This window comes from Kogia breviceps, chromosome 8 (assembly GCF_026419965.1).
Source record: "Kogia breviceps isolate mKogBre1 chromosome 8, mKogBre1 haplotype 1, whole genome shotgun sequence".
Lineage (NCBI taxonomy): Eukaryota > Metazoa > Chordata > Mammalia > Artiodactyla > Physeteridae > Kogia > Kogia breviceps.
This window is the reverse complement of record NC_081317.1, coordinates 18,043,531-18,067,907: the sequence shown is the minus strand read 5'-3', so window position 1 is coordinate 18,067,907 and position 24,377 is coordinate 18,043,531.

The following is a 24,377-nucleotide window of genomic DNA, read 5'->3' as shown; positions in this document are numbered from 1 at the left end:
TCCCCTCAGGGGGTCGTCATGAGAAGAAGATCTATTAACACGTGAATTACCTGGAAAAAGCTCTGAAATGTTGTCACTGTCCACACAAATGATTCGGTTGTTCAATTTCAGCTCTGCCTCTAACCAAGCAACAGAACACCTTCACAATAAACATGGAAGTAGAGCCAAATTTATAATAAATTATGTCTTCACTTCTAAATGACTAAGATATTCTGTACTGAAATGACAAAGACCATGGTGAATTATAGTGCTACATTTCTACTGCACCTTTGTTTTGTGTGGTTACGGACGCTATGAATCAACTTTATTACATGGGACCAAATGTTCCATGTCCTGACACTTTGCAGCCTACAAATCCTGGTCCTTGCCACCCTTGTCCATGTACCGCTTCCCTTATGTAATAAAAGTACAGTAAATTTCCCTTGAGGTTATCGCACAGCGAAGAAAAATGGAGGTTCAGAGGAGGCGAGGTACTTATTGACTTGGTGAACTGGTGTCAGAAAATGGGTTCAGAATCTGAGGCAGAGTGGTACTTGCCAGTGGTGCAGCAAGTACAAGTGTCCTGAGGCTGACCTTGGCCTGTTCAGAGTAGCACAAACACTGGTGTGTCTCTAGGGAACTGAGTAAGGGGGATTGTGGTAATAGATGAGAGCAGGGAGGTTAGCAAGAGTCTGATTCTATGGGGCTTCTTAGGATATGGGGAAAAGTTCATAGCTTATTTTTAGTAAGATGAGAAATTTGGGGAGGTTTTTGAAGGGGAGTAACATAATCTGACTTCTGTTTTTTAAATCATGAAGTGTTGACGATTGACGGTGGAGAGGGAGAGTGTCCCAGGGAGACTGGTTAGAAGGCTGTTACAGTAGTCCATGCAAAAGATGATGATGGTTTGGAATAGCATGGTAGTGGTAACAACAGTTGGATTCAGGACATACTTTGAAAGTAATGCAGTTAAGATGTGGGTTGAATTGGACATAGATTGTTAGGGAATAAGAGGAATCAGGAATCACTCCTACATTTTGAGCCTGAGCCGTGGGGAACATGGCACCATTTCGGTGAAAGTGGAAAACGATGTAGAAGCCATGGGGATATGGTACAGAGGGAGGGCAGTGGAAATCAGAAGTTCCGTTTGGGACGTATCACATGGGAAGCGTCCTTTAGATATTCAGCTGTAGGTATCATTTATGTAATTAAAGGGTTGAATCTGTGCATAATTGGTGAGGTCACATGTGGGACTTATCAGCATATGCATGGCATTGAAGGCCCGTAAAGTCAATGGGACCACTGAGTGGTGGAAGTGTTCCTAAAAGTAGGGGAGGGCCTGACACTGAGACCCAGTCTCCCACACAGTCTCTGTGGAAAAGGAAGAGGAAGCCTGTAAAGGATGCTGAGAAAGAGAGGCCAATGAAATAGGAGGAAACTGAGAGAGAGTAGCAACCTGTATGCAAACTGGAGGAAGTATTTCAAAGAGAAAGTGAGTGACAGAGTCAAATGATGCTGATAGAATAACTAAGAATAACTAAGGTGGCTGAGAGCCTATATAACACACATTACCATATCAATGTGCCCTGCAAAAAAAAAAAAAAAAAAAGACCTCTAACTTTATTGAATGCATTTCCCAAATTCGTTTGCCCAAACCATATTTTTCTAGTTAATATCAGTTACCATGCCTGGAATACTCAGTTCATAAAATGATGTTGTGGATACAAGGAAAGGAGAAGGGACTGCTGACCTGTGACTCCCATTCCCAACTCTCTCCCCTTCCTCTTAAGAGAGATCCATGAAAATTGGAAAGGGCAAGATGGCGTGCACCCTCGCAAGTGTGGGTAGCCTTTTGGTCTGATGTCAGTTAGGCAAGGCCTGGTTTCTTGGGTATGAGAAGACATAACATATGAAAATGAAGCCACAAGCAAAATCCAAACCACAGCATTCAGAGGTTTTCTTGTCACACGCCAGGTCCGAACATTGGCAGTGCTGCTCCAGAGGACCTGATGCAGTGTGGGCAAGACCTTGCCTGGCCTCAGCACTACCCTTCCTTCCCGGAGTCCACATTCCAGCGTCACTTAAAGAGAAGTGTCAGAAAAGATTTTTCTTTTCCAGATCATTGGCATATGTTTGCTCAGATCTATTTTGAGGGCATTAGCTCAACATTGCTGTCTTTTCTTCCCAAAGAATTAGAAGAGTGTTTCAAAACCACATTTATTTTCTCTCTCTCTCTCTCTCTCTCTCTCTCTCTCTCTTTATTCCTCTGTTCTCCCTATTTTCTGTCCTTGCTCCTCTGTCCTTCTTTCTTCCTTGACCTACTTGAGTTTGGCATGGATTTTATCTGTCATGGCATGGAAAAGGGTGTTGGTGCCCAGGACCTCCTCCACTGCATTGCCGACCCTTGGCTTTCTTAGCATTCATTTACATTGCAAACCAGAGAAGCTGCAAAGGATGTAGAGACTTCTGTCAACCAACTCAATGCAAAGCTCGTGCTTACTGATCACATCCTATATATTAGGCAGGATCTTTGTGGAAGAAAAAAGGGGGAAATGATGGACAATTACTGAAAGTATGAGAGACATGTTTTCCTTGCCAATAGCTATCAAAAGGTTCTTACTGTATCCATATAACCACTCTGCAAGGTCAGCATCACTATCCACATTTTATAGTTCGGGACACTTTAGGCACATTGAGGTGAGGGGACTTGCCCAAGATCAATCAGAAGTGGTCCGTCAGCCCAGGCCTTCCTTTTTCTATGGACCAAGGTTTGCACTTGAGCTGACTCAATAAGGGATGGAGAGAGAAGCAGGAAAACAATGATTGTCTTCCATGAGGAAGGATAGTTTATTTAAGAACACAAATTAATATACGATGCAATACCTCTACCTTTTGGGTAAAAAATCAGCTTTAAGCACATCCCTCTTCTTTGCTTGTTTTTACATGATCCCTTTCTACCAGGCACTAGGCTGGACACACTTTGCGTGATCCCTGAAAGTCAAAACAACGTTGTCATGTAATACTTTTAGGTGAAAAGAAAATACATACTATTTTCCTTTCTCCTTTCCTTTCTTCCTCTTGTTAAGATTCCACTCTGATGTACTCAGTGACACAGAATATTTGAATGATGATACTGGCCATAGACACACATACCCTAGAGGAGTATCAGCATTTACTCCCAAGTTCTTTTTCCCAGATTGGAAAAAAGTTATCATTGTCCCCATTTGACACCTTAAAAAAAAAAAAAAAAAACATATATACTGAGGATGGCATGAAAAGAACCTGTCTCATCGTCTTAAAACATCCCCAATTTTTTTTCCTGTTTCTCAGCCAGAAGTTCTCCCTAATTTGGCATCGCAAAATGAGGGCTTCCCTGATGGCGCAGTGGTTGAGAGTCCGCCTGCCGATGCAGGGGACGTGGGTTCGTGCCCCGGTCCGGGAAGATCCCACATCCCGCGGAGGGGCTGGGCCCGTGAGCCATGGCCGCTGAGCCTGCGCGTCCGGAGCCTGTGCTCCGCAACGGGAGAGGCCCGTGTACCGCAAAAAAAAAGAACAGGAATGTAGGAGGAAGCTTTTCTTTCTCCTAGAAAATATGCTCTGCTCCTGTTCTGAATCACCTTCAAAAAACTGGATATTTGGTCCTACAAAGTTGTGTTTCCACTGCAAAATATGGGGACGTTTACATATTGGTGAACTGCAGTAAATATTAGATTCTTTTGGCTACCTTGTTTCTCAGCTCCTACCAGCAGCCTCGGTACCAAGCCAGTCCATATTTTAACCCAAGGCATCTAGCCACTGTTCCTTCCAGGGGCCCTACTCAAGCTACCCAGAGAAGGACGGGACGGAGGTGACCTCCTACCCACGCCATCTCACGGAGGGCTATGCTCTTAGTGAGTATATGATACCCTGGTCTTTCACGCATGCCCTCCTGGCTTCAGAATTGAGGCAGGGGAATCAGATACGACTGTGGAATGAATCTGAAGTGGCAAATAATACAACACCCATACACTCACTCATACACACACACACACACACACACACGCAAACGTACATCAGCAGTTCAAGTTGTGTTTGGTAAGTTGCTTATAGCATAGTCATTTATCAAGACATCTATTATGCACACACCTAGAGAAGAATGAAAGTCATGGGCTTATTCTTTTAGGAGTCCAACTAATCCTTCTTTAATGGCTGGTACAAAAACTTGTTCCTCTCCCATCAGTTTTGGGCTCCGAAGGGCACTTACGTGTTCCACTGAATTATACCGGATATATCAAATTAATTCTATTAACCAGCTTATCCTCTAAATCTTTAACCAAGCCCTGATACATATGCATTCACTGGTATAAATGACTTCAAGCAATTTCAGAGCTTGCTCGCTGGAGCCGTAGCTACATTGAAAGGTGATCCAGGCTCTGACCTTACTGCATTCCTCAATGTTAAATAATCGGCTAAATAGTTACAGCCCTTTTGCAAAACGGGGTAGTGCATTCTCTTCTTACCCCCCTCCCACTCCATTGCTAGCTTGGAATTTGCCTTCAAACCAATTGCAGGACCCATGAACTGTAATGGGCAAAAGCAAGAGATGTGAGCAGCAAGGTCTCTACTGAACACTGAATGGAAAGGAAATCCAGGAATGCTGTTTCGAAATCCTGCCTTTGCCCTTATTGTCCCCTAACCCCTACCCATCTACCTGGCACATGCTCTGTCTTCTAGGAAGCTTTTCCTACCCACCCACCATGGCTCTACTTAAGTGCCTCTTCATTTTCTTACAGTATCTTGTGCTTACCTCTGTCAAAAATGATCACAACGATAGTAGTACAGTTAGTCCCCGTTTGGAGAGCACGTTCCGAGAGTTCCGTTCGGAGAGCGCGTTCGTAAGCCCAGTTTGTTCGTAAATCCAACAGAGTTAGCCTAGGTACCCAACTAACACGATCAGCTGTATGGTACTGTACTGTAATAGGTTTATAATACTTTTCACACAAATGATGCCTTAAAAACAAACACAAAAAATAAAGAAAACATGCTTAATCTTACGGTACAGTGCCTTGACAACAGCTGGCATCCAGGGGCTGGCATCGAGTGAACGAACGGGCAAGAAGAGTTACTGACTGGGGGAGGGAGAGGAGGGGGGAGATGGTAGAGCTGAGGGATCGTCAGCAACAGGAGACGGAGGGCGAACCGCAATTTCACTCACGTCTGATGTTGATGGAACGCACGTTCAAGGTCTTTGAAAGTTTGCAACTGGAAGTTTTGTTGGTAGGGGACTTACTGTAGTAGCTGACATTGAGCCTTTACTATATACCAGACACTTTTCTAAATGCTTTATAAATATTACCTTACTTCATCCTTGTTACTACCCTATGAGGCAGGTATTAGGCTTATCCCAGCTTACGTATGGGACAACTGAGGCACAGAATAGTTCAGTAACATGCTCGGGGACACAAAGCTGGTAGGAGGTAGAACTAAGGCTAGACCCAAGCAAGCGGTCTAATGCAAGTATAACAACTGATGCTGTTGAGTGCTCGTTATGTGCAAATGTTAAGTTGTCCATGTGCTTTATCCCATTTCATTCTTCAGGAAGTCATGTGCAGTAGTGATGGCATAGTAGCCCCATTTTACAGATGCAAAAGTACCACGATTGGTTTGAGTCCATATAGTGAGTGAGTTTAGATCCAGGGTTCCAATTCAGGTTCTCTATTCCTAAAGCCCAAGCTTTCCATCACTATGCCTTAATATACAGTTTTGGAATTGCTTATTTATTTTTCAGTGAGCTTTCCTTGTGCACAAACTCACTAAGATTTCATTTTTCTGTACTGACCCCCCCAACACAATACCTGTGATGTGCCTTTTTTTTATAAATGTTTGCTGTACTCACCTGACATGAATATATTTTGAGGCTAGCCCTGTCAATTTACATCATCAGGGGATAGAGAACTTCATGGGGCAGGAGACCGTGTGTCTTAGCTTTGTCCGTGTGTTTGCTCTGTTCTGCCTTTCTGAAAGTTGGTGGGCATGTAGAAATCTCCATCCCCTCCTTTCCCATGAGAGTGCGTAAGATCTGCGTAGTGGAGCTCCAGGGTACATTACAGGACTGGGCTGGTGTAGTATGACACTGATATCTCCCAATATTGAGGGCGCTGTTTTGCATGTCATGCCAGAACCGCACCAAGCGGTTACAGGTAATCAGAGTAGACTTCAGAAGAGCAAAAGGTGTAGAGTCAGAAAGTTCTACATTTGAGTCTATTTTGGAGGTATCTTACTGTGGAGAAATGACTTAACTTTGCTATGCTTTGGTTGCTTGTATGAAAAATGAGTAGTACTTAACCTTATAATATCCCAGGATGATTAAATGAGATTATATTCATTAAGTACTTGACACAGTGCCAGGCACTTCATAATCTCTCAGTAAGAGGTAGCGATTATAATGATTATGCTAGGCCATCTTTGCTTTTCTTCTACTCACCTCTTGGCCATTTTCTTTGCTCTCATACGCCCAGTTGTAGTCAATGTGTTGTTCTATGAATATTTGCAGAACCTTTTATTAATGAGAAGCAAGAAACTTTCAGTAATAACCTTGTATTTATGGAGTCCTTGCTATATGCCAGGCACTGTGCTGAGTACTTGACACAGGCTAACACATTTATTCCTCCCCACACCCTGTGTGAGGTAGGCACGGCAGTTTTCCCCATTTTACAGATGAGGAAATAAAGGCTTAGAAAAGCGAAGCAGCTGGCCCAAGGTCATGCAGTTATTAAGCGTCAGGACCGGGATTCTAACTGAGGCAGTCTAAGTCTACAGCCCGATCTCTTACCCAACCTGGCATGCTAAAATTTCCTCCACGTAATCCTGAGTTAGGTCTCTTGTTTTTAACACGGGTGACAAAGAAGAGCAAACACTTGGAAGGTCAAATTTACCCAGCTGTAAGCAACATTTGGAAGTTGGCTTGACAACGTGGAAATCTGTTTGTTTGCAGGCTTTTATGAGTAACTTTCTCGAGTCCCTTTGCTAGCCGTCTTCTGTGTATTCCTTAAAGATGATCTTCAGTGAACTTGTGGGTTCTGGGAAGCAGCTGGATGGTTTGCATAATTGCCTTTACACTTTTCTGGCACAGATGTCAACTGTTCTTAAATCTGACACAGATAAAACTCAGTGGCTATTGATTAGACTCTTGACACAGTGCTCTCCAGTTTTCCTTCTATCATATTTGACTGCATTCCGTGGTGATGTTGGTGACCTTCTAAGCTTTCTTTGAAATCTTATTGGTGATGCAATTATATGGCCTCTCAGTGTGTGTCAGAAGTCCAATTGGATGAGGCTCCCCCTGCCTCATTCTTGCAGATTCAATCCCTAATTCCAAATAGGTGCCCTTCTCAGACTGTCAGCCATCACGCTTAAAACGAATGTGGGATTTGAAAGGCTAACTTAAGGATGGGCTGGAGCCCGCATTACAGAAAGCACTGCCAGCATGCATCTTCTCATATGTTTCTCCCACTTCCAGGAAAGCAGTATTCTGATTTTTAATAGTTCCACGTTCAGAAGGCAGTCCAACTGGAACAAGGAACACACATTCCAAAGTAGACTTGCAACTTCTAAAAGGCATTTGTATTTGCTCTACATGGCAAAATGGCTCAGTGAGAGACCAGAAGAGTTCATGAGCAAGCTGCAGTTTGAAAGATGGTGAATGTACATTGTGTTCTGCCTTTGATTAGGTGGGATGAGTTGTATGCTGCTGAGGTTTGGGCCACATTTAGGAGATGGTATGGTGAGTCAACTAGAGGACCTGCCATTTAGAGGGATAGCAAAGGCTTTCATACATGAGATATGGCCGAGTAGAGAAAGAAAACAACAGTAAACTAAGATTCAGGAAACTGGAAGGGTAGTCTTCCATAACGCCTGGTGTAACCTCAGCAGATCCCGCCTCCTCTCTGGGACTCAACTTTATCATCTGTAAATTGAGAACATGGGTCCTGAGATCCCTTTCTGTAGGAAAAACTTTCTTGTTCTGTGTAGAGCCTGCAGGAGACAGCATGTACCCCAGAGCACTTCTCAGGATGCGAAGTTGGTAATAACTAGGTGTGAGGAAGAAAGAAATGACTCTTCAGCTCTGTTTTCAAGGAGAAAAAACTCACCACTCACTGGCCCAAGGAGGCAGCCAGTATTTCCAGAAGTCTGGTGTTAACTGATCTCGAATCTGAACGCTTGTGAATTATAAGGCCAATTTTCCAATCAATTCTGGCTGAAATTCAGAACGCTTGTTGAGATTTAGGGGCTGGTGAGAGGACAGAGCTGCAGAATTGCCAGGGATAATTTCTATTGCCATGTTCTGGACACAAAACAAGTCCTAGTGATGATAATAATATTAAAAAATATACTGGCAGAGGGTTGCAGAGTAAAAGTAAGAGTAATCCAATCTGGATGTAAGGAATGCATTCAAGCCCATTTCCAAATCAGTAACAGGCAGGCAGGATTTAATCCTTGATGTATTTTTAACATCTTATAAAAAGCTGTTGCACTTGGTGCTTTATTTGTTCTTTAAAGGGGGGAAACACACTCGACAGCAATGGCAAAATTTCCCTCCAACCTGGAAATAGGTTACAGAAAGCTTTCTGATGCTGTTAGTCAGCCCCGCTAGAAGGTGGTGGTTTTGCATTTATTACCACTATTTAAGGTTAGTATTTAGGAAGTAGGACCCACCCAGTGCCATGTCAGTGTAGGGCTATTCAGTGTCTCCAAGATTTCAAAATTCAATAATTGTCATTGTAATTACCAGGAGTTAAGTACCTACTGTGTACCTGGAACAGGGATGACCTCTTCACATAGAGCCCTAATGGCTTGGGACCCCATGAGGAGCTATTACTGTCCTGTTTCAGAGGAGGAAATAGACTCTGAGCAGTTAGGAAATTTATCCAGGGGCCTGTAGTTGGTAGCTTTGAGGTTCGAACTCAGTTCTGTCTGATTCTGGAACTCATACTGATTCTGGAGTTCTGTGCCAACACTATAGGATGCCCGTGACCTATTTTCTGTGACCATTAATTTGACACCTGGTACTATTTGAAGCATCTCCCATGAAGCTCACACTTCACCCAGTCATGGTGCAGAAATAAAGTTGTTGGCCGGTAGACTGATAAAGGCAGCAGCTGAGTGTGGGAAGTTTTGTTTTAATTTTAAACAACTTAAAATGTGGTGTATAAATAACAATATCTTTCCAGTTATAAAAGCAATATGTATCCATTGTTAAAATTTTGGAAAATCCAGAAAGTCACAAAGATGAAAGTAAAAGTTATCCCTCATCCTGCAAATGTGAGAAAACCATGGCTCACATTCCTTATTCTGAATTACATAATGGTTAAGTGGTCAAATTCTGGAGCCAGACAGGCTTAGGTTCAAATCCCAGTTCAAGCAATTATTAGCTGAATGGATTTGCATATATATATATATATATATATATATATATATATATATATATGATCCTCTTGTTTATTTCAAATTTTGTTTTAAAATAACTAACAAATTACATCACTTAGAAATGAAACGAATAGCCAACACTTCTATAACACTGACTCTGTGTCAAGTACTGCTCTAAAGCTTTATAGATAAACTCATTTAAATCTGCAGAAAAACCCTATGAGATTGTCCCCATTTTATGGGAAACGATGAGGAAACTGAGGTAAACAGAGGTAAAGGATTTCCAAAATCACATAGCAAGAAAGTGTCAGAGCTGGAATTTGAACCCAGGAGTTCTAACTCCACAGCCCATGTTCTTAACCATTAATGATACTACTTCTGGTATTATTTAATATTATTATTGTTTCCTTCATAATTTTTATTTTACAAAATTGGAAACATACCGAACATATTGTTTTGTTATCTGCTTTCTTCATTTAACAATATGCCTTGAACTTGTTTCCAAGTCATTAAATACTTTTAGGGAACACAATTTTTTGATGTCTGCATGGTATTCAATTGAATGTCTGAAATGTAATTAACTTAGCCAAATCTCTATTGTCAAGCATTTCAGATGTTTCTAATTTTTCACTGTAATAAACAATGCTGAGATGAACATCATTGTACATGCATTCTCTGGTTATTTCCTTTGGATAAATTCCTAGAATTAGAATTGCACAGTCAAAAGAGTATGATGCGTTTTATGTGGATATTGGTGTTTTTTGTTTCATTTTTGAGAAATTGCACATCTCTCTGTAACCTCACCACATCAGGAATACTCCTGTAGCAAGGGAACTATTAAAAGTCACAAAACTAGCATTAGTACACACACATTACGCATAACCCAATATTTATTGCATATAAAACCAGTGGTTCATCAGAACAGAATTCTTGCTAATTCATGGTAGCAAGATGTAATAGCTACTTAACCCTACACGTTGGGACAGCCCCACTCCAGATTCTGGAGACAATCAGGTTCACAGAGTGGTGAAGGGAATAGCGATTTATTGAGCAATTAGTACATGTCCACACCAAATTCGGTCCTGTAGTGACCCTGCATTGGGCGATGGGAAATGTACTTCACAGATAGGAAACTGAAAGGTTATATGAGTCACCCAGTGTGGTAGAGATAGTGAGAGGCTGTCAGCGTGAGGCACACTCCTGCCTGTTTTCACTTTGCCCCTTCCATATGCCAACACACTACCCCGAAAATTTAAGAATTCTATATCTGGACTTGTCGGGGGAAATGCCACTGTGATCTTGGGTTCCTGCAGCTAGACTTCAGTTTTGGTCCTAGGTCTATTATTCGTTTCTGTTAACTTCAACTGAGACAGTTTAGCCTCAAACCTCACGGCACAGGTCTTTTCAGACTGTCAATATCACATTCTCTCTCTGTCTCTCTTTTTTCTGGAAAGGCCACTGACTTTATTGATTTAAAAAACTCTACAAGGACAGTGACTCTTCTGCTAAAAAAAGGAGCCAAATGACATAAAACAAACCAGAGGTAAGGGTAGGGGTGAGGAGAGGGGCCGGGAACCCACTCAGAAAAAAACGGGTAATTGTTGACAGAAAACTGGCAGGGCAAGGAAAGAGAAGATGGATATAAGAGCAAGAATTTCAAAAAGGTTGGCGTGGTGAGGGGAGAGGACTCTCCAAAGACCCTGTGGTGCATGGAACATGGTTAGGATAGCAGCGATCTCCTTGTAGAGGCTGGGGGAAGGGTCCTCACCTGGCTGCAAAGTTGGGTGTATATGGGGTGACAAATTCATCCTCCTTTGCATGGGACTTCTCCAGTTGTATCACTGAGAGTCCCTCATTCCAGGAAAACCAGGACAGTTGACCACCCTGAGTGGTAACTACAGGATAATCCTGGGTCAGACATTCACAGATATATTTTCTTAAGAATCGGTTAATCTATTCCTTGACGTTCATTCACTCACTCCATCCTTCATGCCTGGTCACCGGACAGCCGTCTCGTACTCACCTTTGTACTCTAGCTGCAGCTGAGATGGAGGAGAAATTGACTTCCATTCTTCCCTTGGTTACCTGTGTCCGAGAGGGAAATGACAGAAAAACTAATTCCATTGTGGGATAAATGCAGCAATGTAAATATGGAGCAGGCACTGAAAGGTCACTAGGAGGACACTACCAGTTAGGAATATGAGAAAAAAACTTCCCAGAAGGGGGATATCTGTGCTCAGTTACCGCAGGTCCTATGGGACTTGTGCACTGGAAAAGATGGTCCAGGGAGAGGGAACAGCAAGAACAGCTCCGAGAGAAGGGTTTGGTGCATTTGGGAAACTATGAAGAGTTGAGAATTGCTAGAACGTGGGATAAGGGATGCATAGGGTAAGGGTCCTAATGCCAGGACCCTAGTCAGAGACAGAAGGGAAGTGGGGGTGGGGGTGATGTTTGCTGAAGAAACTTGCATCCGTTACAGAAAAAGCTGCAGTTGGGAGGAGGAGCAGGGATACAAGACCGTAGTAAGACCTAATGCAGAAAACAAGGGAAAAAAAAAAAATCGGGACCTGGTGTTCTGGGATTTTATTTACAAGGTGACAGTGGGTCATTTGTTCATTTATTTTCTAATTTGTTCACTAAATTATATTTATTAAGCATTTACTATATGCAAGAAATTGTTTTAGATGCTAAAAATACAAGAGTGAATACAAACAAGGTAAAGTTCCTGCTCTCATGGAACTAGGATTCCATTAGGGGTCTAACAGACAACAAACAAATACATAAATAAAGGAGTTCACCTCAGCTAGGAACAAATAAAAGGCAAAAATAGACAGTAATGTGACAGCAAGGGGCTGAGTAGCAAATGCGATTGGGTTGTCAGAGGAGGCTTCTCTGAAGAAAGGTCATTGGAGAGGCAACCAGAAGAATGAGAAAAGCTAGTTGTGCTAAGATAGTAGAAGATTGTTTCAGGCATGGGGATAGCAAGGGTAAGACAACAGCAAGCTCAGAAGGTTGGAGGGATAAAAACAAAACCAATGTAACTGGAAGCTGGGAAGTGAAAAGGAGAAGAGACAGGGATGGAGTTGTACCATATAGAATAAGGCCTTGCAGACTGGAACGTTATTAGAAGTTTATCAGCGAAAGAGTGGTCATTCAAACTAGGGCCTTCTACATGCACACACAGCTACACACAGAGCATCGTATACATCTCCACAGACCACCATTCAGTGTCCTGTATTATAACATTCCAGCTTTATGACCATGGGAAAGCCATTTAACGTACTTACTATATACCAGGCTTATAGTGGTAAAACAGGCACGGTTCTTATCTCCATGGAACCTTGTCTCTCCGTAGTTTGGGTTCCTGACCCAAAATAATTCTCATGTTGTAAAGATTATAATGATCAAATAGGATTACTCTTAGGAGACAAACACCAACTCAGTGCCTGGTACACAGAAAAAGACCAGTAAATGTTAAGCACTTACCCCTTCCATTATGAAACCATCATTCATGAGGCCAGCTCAAGGTCTTTTTCTATATTTAGCTAGTGCTGTCTTAGTTCAACCCAGTTAAAAGTTTCAAGAATAGATCCCCCCTTGGAGAAGGGATGCATCCACATTTTGATATTCTCACTGCTCCCTTAGACTTTCAAGGGCTACGAATTCATTCCAAACCCCAGTCATGATAACCCTAATTCCTTTCTCTAAAGAATTGATTACGAAGTTAGAAAAACAGTGAGGATGACCAAAGGTCAGCATGTCACTAGATGTCCCTGTGTTGATGGCCAAAAACAGTGGAACACATGTATATTCGGGGTAGAAGTTGAGGCTATGGCAGATGCCAGATGGAGAATCTTTTTGGCTATTAATTTTTGTTTATGTAGTATCTACTCACTTCACTCACTGGGACCAGCATTATGCAGGGTCATGCACTATATACTAGCTATCAGGAATGGTTACTTATTACTAGCTCAGCAGGTGGACAGAGGCATGTCATTTCCGAAGGAAGCCATTTGCAGGCTTTTCCTGCACTTATTTTCCCATGTTCAAAACTTCTTAGAAAAGTGAATGGTTGCTGATAGGTTTCAGAATTTCTTTTACTTGAGCAAGCTCCAAAGGCATTTGGAAGTTTCTTCAGCCATGCAGGTTCCCAGATTTGAAAATCTAGCATCATCAAGCGATCACTTCTCAACGCCTGCTATATGCCATATGTTGCATGCCAGGCAGTGGTTCTCAAAACTGATATGAACTAGAATTTTGTCCTCAAGTCATTTATATTCTAGTGAGCATGGCTTCCCACTGCCTTCAGGCTAAAGCTTAAACTCCAAGCAAACCCCCAGGAGGTCCTTGGCAGGCTGGGTCTGCTCCACCTTCACAAATCCTCTGGCCAAATAAAGGAATTCTCTTTCCCTGGATACTTCTTGTACTTTACAGCCACTGCAATCATGCCTCTTCTTAAATTTGTCCCAGATGATTTCCCAGGAACAATTTGATGTAGTGAAAAGAATACAAGTATCAAATCCAGGTTCTGCAACTCACTTGCTGTGTGTTCTTCTGCAGGTCAATTTCCCTCTCTGAGCCTCAGTCTCCCTAGTTGTTAAATGAGTGGGTAGGTCTATATCATCTCTGCTCTTCCTTCCATTGCTGATAAATTCTAGGATTCTAGAGCTAAGTGTAGAATGAACAGGACATCTCAAGAAATGTTCAGCATGACTTTTCAGACCAAGAAAAAAGAAACATCTTTCTTCTCAATTCTGTTTGCCCAGAGTGGTGAAGATGAGGTCAGCCGAGCTAGTCCTGCACACTATGCATGCCATTTACCTGCTTCTGTTTCCTGATGGGCCTCTAAATAACACTGACCGAGGGCTTACTTAATATCATTCATCAGCTCTCACATCCTTACCCCGATTCTGAGAAGTGTGGATTATTATTTCCATGTTCCATGCGGATGTATGGAGGGAGGCTCAGGAAGGACACGTGACTGAGGTTGTACAGTAAGGCAGGGAGTCAGGATGTAAATCAGAGCTCAGCCTCCTTCTGGGACAGCACAAAGCCTGCCCTATTCAGCCCATGTCCTGTCTCTGATCCTCATGTCTGGGTCTCCATGCAGAAGTGGCTGCATCAGAAGAGCCTTTGAGGCTGAGAGCTGTGCCAGCACACGTTTACACTGATTGCCTTCCCCTCCACGGGGCGGGGCAGAGGCTAGCTCTGTATGTGATATAGGGAAACCACAACAAGGCAATCCCTGGAACTATAAAATCAAATTAAATCAGGGATTCTGGCTGGGGATTTAAACATCTTAGCCGCTCTGATTTCTCTGGAGAAGCCGGGAGACGGAGCCAACTCCCAGCATGCACTCTCTCCCCAGTCATAGCATGTTTTTTGCCTTAGGTTCTCAATCTGGTTTAAGTTGGCCATTTGGAGAGGAGAGAATTCCTGGGCTTGGAGAAAAGAGAGCTTTCTGGGCTTGGGGAAGACTTTTGTCTGCCAGTCTGTTCTGCACACCATGCTAGGAAATCTGGAATGCTGGTGGGCTCTAAGGGTAAATAAAAAGAGGGCTGGCTCCCGTTTACTGAGCGTGGGCAGCCCTCCAGTGAGCTTCACACCTGTTAATTCCAAACGCAAGACCATCGCAGCAATACAGGTAGGTACTTCCCTCATCGCCAGTTTAAAGATAAGGGAACCTTACCTTTAGGCTCCGAGAGACAAAATTACTCATCCAAGGTTATACAGCTGGCAAAGATGAAGCCTTGTTTCAAATTCTGGATCATATGAACCTCTCTTTTAAGCCATGTGACAATATCACCTCCACTCCCATCCTGAAGAGAAATTTAAAAAGAACAATCCAACCTACCCCAAAGGAGACATTAGTTTACAGCTAACTGGCATTTTTTTTTGCGGGGGGTGGGCAGCACATATGGGTACTGATGACAAGTTTTCAGACTGACATTGACACTCAAATAAATAAAAACTCCTAGCACAAACCATTTGGTAGGAGGAAGTGTACGAACAAAGCATAATTGAAGAGGGGAGAAAAGGAGAAATATAGAGGTATAATGTGTAGTTTATAACTGATAATATTTTATATAACATAGTAATTTAGCTTGGAGATTCTGCAGCAGTCTAGCAAGATTGGAATCTCAAATAATGTTAGGCAAATTATTTAACCTCTAATTCTTTCTCTTAATTTAAAGAGACAATAATAATATTGCTACCTAACAGGGTTGTAGTGAAGATTAAGTTACTATATACAACGAGCTTAGAGGACTAGTTGACACAGTTAATGATATACATGTCTTATTTTTAACTGGCATATTGATATGTAGGTCATATGCCATACAATTCACCCATTTAAAGTGTAAAATTTAGTGGTTTTTAGTATATTCACAGAGTCGTTGACTATCAGTACAATCAATTTTAGAACATTTTCATCATTTTAAAAAGAAACCCTGTGTCCATTAGCCGTTACTGCCTATTTCCCCAAACTCCCTTGCCCTAAACAACCACTAATTCAGTTTCTATTTCTACATATTGGCCTATTCTGGAAGTTTCATTAAAATAGAATCATATAATACGTGGTCTTTTGTGGCTGGTTCTTTCATTTAACTTACTGTTTGTACAGTTCATCTTGTAGCATGTATCAGTACTTCATTTCTTTTTATGGGTGAGTAATGTTCCATTGTGTGTATATATGATATTTTCCATTTGTCAGTTGATGGATGAGTTGTTTCCAATTTTGGGCTACTATAAATAATGCTGCAATGAACATTTGCGTACAAGGATTTTGTGGTCGGGTTTTCATTTTTCTTGCAGATATAGCCAGAAGGGGAGTTGCTGGGGCATACAGTAACTCTATATTTAACTTCCTGAGGTAGTGCTAGACTATTTTTCAAAGCAGCTGAACTATTTTGCTTTCCTACCAGCAATCTTTGTCAACACTTGTTATTGTCTACTTCTAATTTTATCCATTTTAGTGGGAGTGACGTGGTAACTAACTCGGGATTTGATTTGCACTTCGCTAATGGCTAATGGAGTTGAAGATCTTTCCATGTGTTTACTTGCTGTGTGTTTATCTTCTTTGGAGAACTATGTATTCAGATCCCTTGTCTATTTTTCATTTGGGTTATTAGTCTTTTTACTATAGAGTTTTAAGAGCTCCTTACATATTATAGATATAAGTCCCTGATGAGATATATTATTTGCAAATATTCTTATTATCTAAGATCATGAGTTGCTGAACGAAAAGGGGTTTTTATTCCTTTAGATCATGAGCTTTGGAGTCAGTTCTGAGTTTGAACATCTAAGATTACCAATTCCTAGTTGTTTGACTTTGGATTGGTTGCTTTGCCTCTCTAAAGTGGGAGTACTAATTCTGAAGCTTCAGTTTGTGAGGATTAAAATAGCTAATATGTGTTTGTGTATGTCACAATGCCGAGCATATAGGAGGCATAGAACAGCCAGGATCTGCTATTATGGTACAGTACATCAGAGAGTTCAAAGCATTTTTGTGATAATTGACTTATTTTATTTTCAAGACAACTGGGACATCTGATAAGATATCGATTATTAGTTTTATTTTATAACCTAGATCAGTTGCTTCAGGAGGTTAAGTAATAAGCCCAAGAGACATAGCAGTTGCATGATAGATCTAAAGCTCAAACTGCTTTCTTCCAACTTGAAGTTTAATGCTGTATTCAAAGGACTTGGTGGGACGTATAATGTTTTTGTGTGTAACCAGAAGATGGAAATTTCTGGGAATTGAGGCAGCATTCCAAATAGGCAGGTTGCAAGTAAGTAAATTAAAACATAATCAATCAATCAAATCACCTTTGGCTAAAAATCAATCATTATCTTCCACTCCCGAATTCTATCTTGTAATGTAAATTTGCTGTCCTCTCATTAAGAGATAATGTTTATTCCCCTTCATTTAAATCTGAATTGGCCCTTTGATTTGATTTGACCAATAAAATATTGCAGAATTGATGCAGTGTAATTGCTATGAAGAAGTCTAGGTGGTCACATGTAACAACCCACGTGGAAGAGACCCATGACCCTTGGCTGATAGCCCCAAATGAGGTTCCAACCAGCAGCCAACACCAACTGCCAGCCACGTGAGTGAGGCCATTTTGGACCAACCCCAGCCAATACCAAGTGAAGCAAAATAATCACTCAGCCAAACGAAACCCAGAATCATAAGCAAGTAAATTTTTGTTATAATCCATTAACTTTTAGGATAAATTGTCACATAGTAATGGGTAGGCAAAACCACTTGAAATTCTCAGGTAAGGAAGCAATGTCAGAATACTGTTTATTTACAGTTTGATATAGCTAAAGAAATGCATGCCTTTTCTACTTTACTCAACTATAAGTAAGGTTTTGTTATTTCTGTTTCTTTTTTTTAAATAAAGCCATTGCAGGTTTTATTTTTTCCTTTTTGGCAATATATTTGAGTGCTTTAATTCTAGAGAAAATATAACTTCTAAATAGAACATCACATCTGAATTTTTACGTTATCTTTTATCATATTTTCTTTGACATTATCTCCTGAATACAATGACTGAAATTTTAAAAGGCAAAAAAATTATTCAGATGACCACAGATCACTTGTTACAATGTCCTATGACAAAATTCATTTAAAAATAACAGTATCAAAAACCCTTCTATTTATTTTTAACATCTTTGTTAGAGATAATTGCTTTACAAAGTTGTGTTAGTTTATGCTATATAGCAAAGTGAATCAGCTGTATGTATACGTATATCTCCATATCCCCTCCCTCTTGCGTCTCCCTCCCACCCTCTCTGACCCACCACTCTAGGTGGTCACAAAGCACCCAGCTGATCTCCCCATGCGATGCAGCTGCTTCCCACTAGCTATTTATTTCACATTGGGTAGTGTATATATGTCAGCTACTCTCTCACTTCGTCCCAGCTTACCCTTCCCCCACCCTGTGTCCTTAAGTCCATTCTTTACGTCTGTGTCTTTATTCCTGTCCTGTCCCTAGGTTTATCAGAAACGTTATTTTTTTCCCTTAGATTCCATATATATGTGTAAGCATACAGTATTTGTTTCTCTCTTTCTGACTTACTTCACTCTGTATGACAGACTCTAGGTCCATTCACCTCACTACAAAAAACTCAATTTCATTTCTTTTTATGTCCGAGCAATATTACATTGTTTATATGTGCCACATCTTCTTTATCGATTCATCTGTCCATGCACATTTACGTTGCTTCCATGTCCTAACCATTGTAAATAGTGCTGCAGTGAACATTGTGGTACATGACTCTTTCTGAATTATGGTTTTCTCAGGGTATATGCCCAGTAGTCGGATTGCTGGGTTATATGATAGTTCTATTTGTAGTTTTTAAAGGAACCTCCATACTGTTCTCCATAGGGACTGTATCAATTTACATTCCCACCAACAGTGCAAGAGGGTTCCCTTTTCTCCACACCCTCTCTAGCAGTTATTGTTTGTAGAGTTTTTGATGATAGCCATTCTGACCAGTGTGAAGTGATAACTCATTGTAGTTTTGATGTGCATTTCTCTAATGATTAGTGATGTTGAGCAACCTTTCATGTGTTTGTTGGCAATCTGTATATCTTCTTTGGAGAAATGTCTATTTAGGTCTTCTGCCCATTTTTGGATTGGGTTGTTTGTTCTTTTGATATTGAGCTGCATGAGCTGCTTGTATATTTTGGAGATTAATCCCTTGTCAGTTGCTTTATTTGCAAATTTTTCTCCCATTCTGAGGGTTGTCTTTTCATCTTGTTTATGATTTCCTTTGCTGTGCAAAAGCTTTTCAGTTTCATTTGGTCCCACATATTTATTTTGTTTTTATTTCCCTTACGCTAGGAGGTGAGTCAAAAAGGATCTTGCTGTGATTTATGTCCTAGAGCGTTCTGCCTATGTTTTCACCTAAGAGTTTGATAGTGTCTGGCCTTACATTTAGGTCTTTAAACTGTTTGGAGTTTATTTTTGTGTATGATGTTAGGGAGTGTTCTAATTTCATTCTTTTACATGTAGCTGTCCAGTTTTCCCAGCGCCACTTATTGAAGAGGCTGTCTTTTCTCCACAGTATATTCTTGCCTCCTTTATCAAAGGTAAGGTGACCATACGTGCATGGGTTTATCTCTGGGCTTTCAATCCTGTTCCATTGATCTATATTTCTGCTTTTGTGCCAGTACCATACTGTCTTGATTACTGTACCTTTGTAGTATAGTCTGAAGTCAGGGAACCTGATTCCTCCCGCTCTGTGTTTCTTTCTCAGAATTGCTTTGGCTATTCGGGGTCTTTTGTATTTCCATACAAATTGTGAAATTTTTTGTTCTAGTTCTGTGAAAAATGCCATTAGTAGTTTGATAAGGATTCCATTGAATCTATAGATTGCTTGGATAGTATAGTAATTTTGTTGATTCTTCCACTGCAAGAACATGGTATATCTCTCCATCTGTTTGTTTCAACTTTAATTTCTTTCATCAGTGTCTTATAGTTTTCTGCATATGGGTCTTTTGTCTACTTCGGTAGGTTTAGTCCTAGGTATTTTATTCTTTTTGTTGCAGTGGTAAATGGGAGTGTTTCCTAAATTTCTCTTTTAGAATTTTTATCATTAGTGTATAGGAATTCAAGAGAGTTGTGTGCATTAATTTTGTATCCTGCTACTTTACCAAATTCATTGATTAACTCTAGTAGTTTTCTGGTAACATCCTTAGGATTCTCTATGTATAGTATCATGTCATCTGCAAACAGTGACAGTTTTACTTCTTCTTTTCCAATTTGTATTCCTTTTATTTCTTTTTCTTCTCTGATTGCCGTGGCTAGGACTCCAAAAACTGTGTTGAATAATAGTGGCGAGAGTGGACATTCTTCTCTTGTACCTGATCTTAGAGGAAATGCTTTCAATTTTTCACCATTGACAACGAAGTTGGCTGTAGGTTTGCCATATATGGCCTTATTATGTTGAGGGAGGTTCCCTTTCTGCCCACTTTCTGGAGAGTTATTATCATAAATTGGTGTTGAATTTTGTTGAAAGCTTTTTCTGCATTTCTTGAGATGATCGTATGGTTTTTTTCCTTCAGTTTGTTAATATGCTGTATAACATTGATTGCTTTGCATATATTGAAGAATTCTTGTTTTTCTGGGATAAACCCCACTTGATCATGGTATATGATCCTTTTAGTGTCTTGTTGCATTCTGTTTGCTAGTATTTTGTTGAGGATTTTTGCATCTATGTTCATCAGTGATATTTGGCTGTAGTTTTCTTTTTTGTGTGACATTTTTGTGTGGTTTTGGTATCAGGGTGATGGTGGCCTCGTAGAATGAGTTTGGGAGTGTTCCTCCCTCTGCTATATTTTGGAAGAGTTTGAGAAAGATAGGTGTTAGCTCTTCTCTAAATGTTTGAGAGAATTTGCCTGTGAAGCTATCTGGTCCTGGGCTTTTGTTTTTGGAAGATTTTTAATCACAGTGTCAATTACAGTGCTTGTGATTGGTCTGCTTATACTTTCTGTTTCTTCCTGGTTAAGTCTCGGAAAGTTGTGCTTTATGAAGAATTTGTCCACTTCTTCCTGGTTTTCCATTTTATTGGCATATAGTTGTTCGCAGTAATCTCTCATGATCCTTTGTATTTCTGCAGTGTCAGTGGTTACTTTCCTTTTTCATTTCCAATTCTGTTGATTTGTCTCTACTCCCTTGTATTCTTGATGAGTCTGGCTCATGGTTTATCAGTTTTGTTTATCTTCTCAAAAAACCAGCTTTTAGTTTTATTGATCTTTGCTATTGTTTCCTTCATTTCTTTTTCGCTTATTTCTGATCTGATCTTTATGATTTCTTTCCTTCTGCTAACTTTGGGTGGTCTTTTTTGTTCTTCTTTCTGTAATTACTATAGCAGGTGTAAGGTTAGGTTGTTCATATGAAATTTTTCTTATTTCTTGAGGTAGGATTGTATTGCTGTAACCTTTACTCTTATAACTGCCTTTGCTGCGTCCCATAGGTTTTGGGTCGTCATCTTATTTTCATTGTCATTTGTTTCTAGGTATTTTTTGATTTCCTCTTCGATTTCTTCAGTGATCTCTTGGTTATTTAGTAGTGTATTGTTTAGCCTTCATGTGTTTGTATTTTTTACAGATTTTTCTCCCGTAATTGATATCTAGTCTCATAGCATTGTGGTTGGAAAAGATACTTGATACGATTTCAATTTTCTTAAATTTACCAAGGCTTGATTTGTGACCCAAGGTATGATCTATCCTGGAGAATGTTCTATGAGCACTTGAGGAGAAAGTGTATTCTGTTGTTTTGGGATGGAATGTCCTATAAGTATCAATTAAATCCATCTTGTTTAATGCATCATTTAAAGCTTGTGTTTCCCTATTTATTTTCGTTTTGAATGATCTGTCCATTGGTGAAGGTGGGGTGTTAAAGTCCCCTACTATGATTGTGTTACTGTTGATTTCCCTTTTTATGGCTGTTCGCATTTGCCTTCTGTACTGAGGTGCTCCTTTGTTGGGTTCATAAATATTTACAATTTTTATATCTTCTTCTTGGATTGATCCCTTGATCATTATGTAGTGTCCTTCTTTGTCTCTTGTGATACTTTATTTTAAAGTCTTATCTTGTCTGATATGAGAATTGATACTCCAGCTTTCTTTTGCTTTCCATTTGCATGGTATATCCTTTTCCAACCCCTCATTTTCAGTCTGTATGTGTCCCTAGGTCTGAAGTGAGTCTCTTGTACACAGCATATATACAGATCTTGTTTTTATCTCCATTCAGCCAGTCTGTGTCTTTTGGTTGGAGCATTTAATCTATTTACATTTAAGGTAATTAACAGTATGTATGTTCCTATTACCATTTTCTTTTTCTTTTTTTTTTGTGGTACACGGGCCTCTCACTGTTGTGGCCTCTCCCATTGCGGAGCAGAGGCTCCAGACGCACAGACTCAGTGGCCATGGCTCACGGGCCCAGCCGCTCCACAGCATGTGGGATCTTCCCAGACCGGGGCACAAACCCGTGTTCCCTACATCGGCAGGCGTATTCTCAACCACTGCGCCACCAGGGAAGCCCTTTCCATTTTCTTAATTGTTTTGCGTTTGTTTTTGTAGGTCTTTTCCTTCTCTTATGTTTCCTGCCTAGAGAAGTTCCTTTAGCATTTGCTGTAAAGCTGGTTTGGTGGTGCTGAAGTCTCTTAACTTTTGCTTGTCTGTAAAGGTTTTAATTTGTCCATCGAATCTGAATGAGATCCTTGCTGGGTAGAGTCATCTTAGCTGTAGGTTTTTCCCTTTCATCACTTTTAATATGTCCTCCCACTCTCTTCTGGCTTGCAGAGTTTCTACTGAAAGATCAGCTGTTAACCTTAAGGGGATTCTCTTATATGTTATTTGTTATTTTTCCCTTGCTGCTTTTAATATTGTTTCTTTGTATTTAATTTTTGATAGTTTGATTAATATGTGTCGTGGTGTTTTTCTCCTTGGATTTATCCTGTATGGGACTCTCTGTGCTTCCAGGACCTGCTTGACCTTTACCTTTCCCATATTAGGGAAGTTTTCAACTATAATCTCTTCAAATATTTTCTCAGTCCCCTTCTTTTCTCTTCTTCTTCTGGGACCCTTATAATTTGAATGTTGGTGCATTTAATATTTTCCCAGAGGTCTCTGAGACTGTCCTCAATTCTTTTCATTCTTTTTGCTTTATTCTGCTCTGCAGTAGTTATGTCCAGTATTTTATCTTCCAGGTCACTTATTCGTTTTTCTGCCTCAGTTTTTCTGCAATTGATTCCTTCCAGAGGATTTTAAATTTCATTTATGGTGTTGTTCATCATTATTTGTTTGCTCTTTAGTTCTCTAGGTCCTTGTTAAACATTTTTTCTATTTTATCCATTCTATTTCCAAGAGTTTAGATCATCTTTGCTATCATTACTCTGAATTCTTTTTCATGTATACTGCCTATTTCCCCTTCATTTGTTTGGTCTGGTGACTTTTTACCTTGCTCCTTTATCTGCTGCATATTTCTCTGTCTTCTCATTTTGTTTAACTTACTGTGTTGGGGGTCTCATTTTTGCAGCCTGCAGGTTCATAGTTACCGTTGTTTTTGGTGTCTTCCCCCAGTGGGTAAGGTTGGTTCAGTGGGTTGTGTAGGCTTCCTGGTGGACGGGACTGGTGCCTGTGTTCTGGTGGGTGGGGCTGGGTCTTGTCTTTCTTGTGGGCAGGGCCATGTCCAGTGCTGTGTTTTGGGGTGCTTTGAACTTGGTATGATTTTAGGCAGCCTCTCTGCTAATGGGTGGCTTTGTGTTCCTGTCTTGCTAGTTGTTTGGCATGGGGCATCCAGCACTGGAGCTTGCTGACCATTGGGTGGAGTTGGGTCTTAGCGTTGAGACTGTGATCTCTGGGACAGCTCTTGCCGATTGTTATTACGTGGGTCCGGGAGGTCTCTGGTGATCCAGTGTCCTGAACTCAGCTCTCCCATCTCAGAGGCTCAAGCCTTGACACCAGGCTAGAGCACCAAGACCCTGTCAGCCACACAGCTCAGAAGAAAGAGAAGGAAAATGAGAGAAAAAAATAGTAAATTATAATAAAGTTTTAAAAATTATTAATATAAAAAGTTAATTAAAAAAAGAAGAGAGCAACCAAACCAATAAACAAATCCACCAATGATAATAAGCACTAAATACTATACTAATATAAACATAAAAATCAGAAACAAATCAATCGCAGATAACACACCCCAAGTATGCAGTTGCTCCCAAAGTCCACCTCCTCAATTTTGGGGTGAGTCGTTGTCTATTCAGGTATTCCACAGTTGCAGGGTACATCAGGTCGATTGTGGGGATTTAATTCACTGCTCCTGAGGCTGCATGTAGAGATTTCCCTTTCTCTTCTTTGTTCGCACAGCTCCTGGGGTTCAGCTTTGATTTTGGCCCCACCTCTGTGTGTAGGTGGCCCTCAGGCATCTGTTCCCTGCCCAGACAGGAGGGGGTAAAGCAGCGGCTGATTAAGTGGCTCT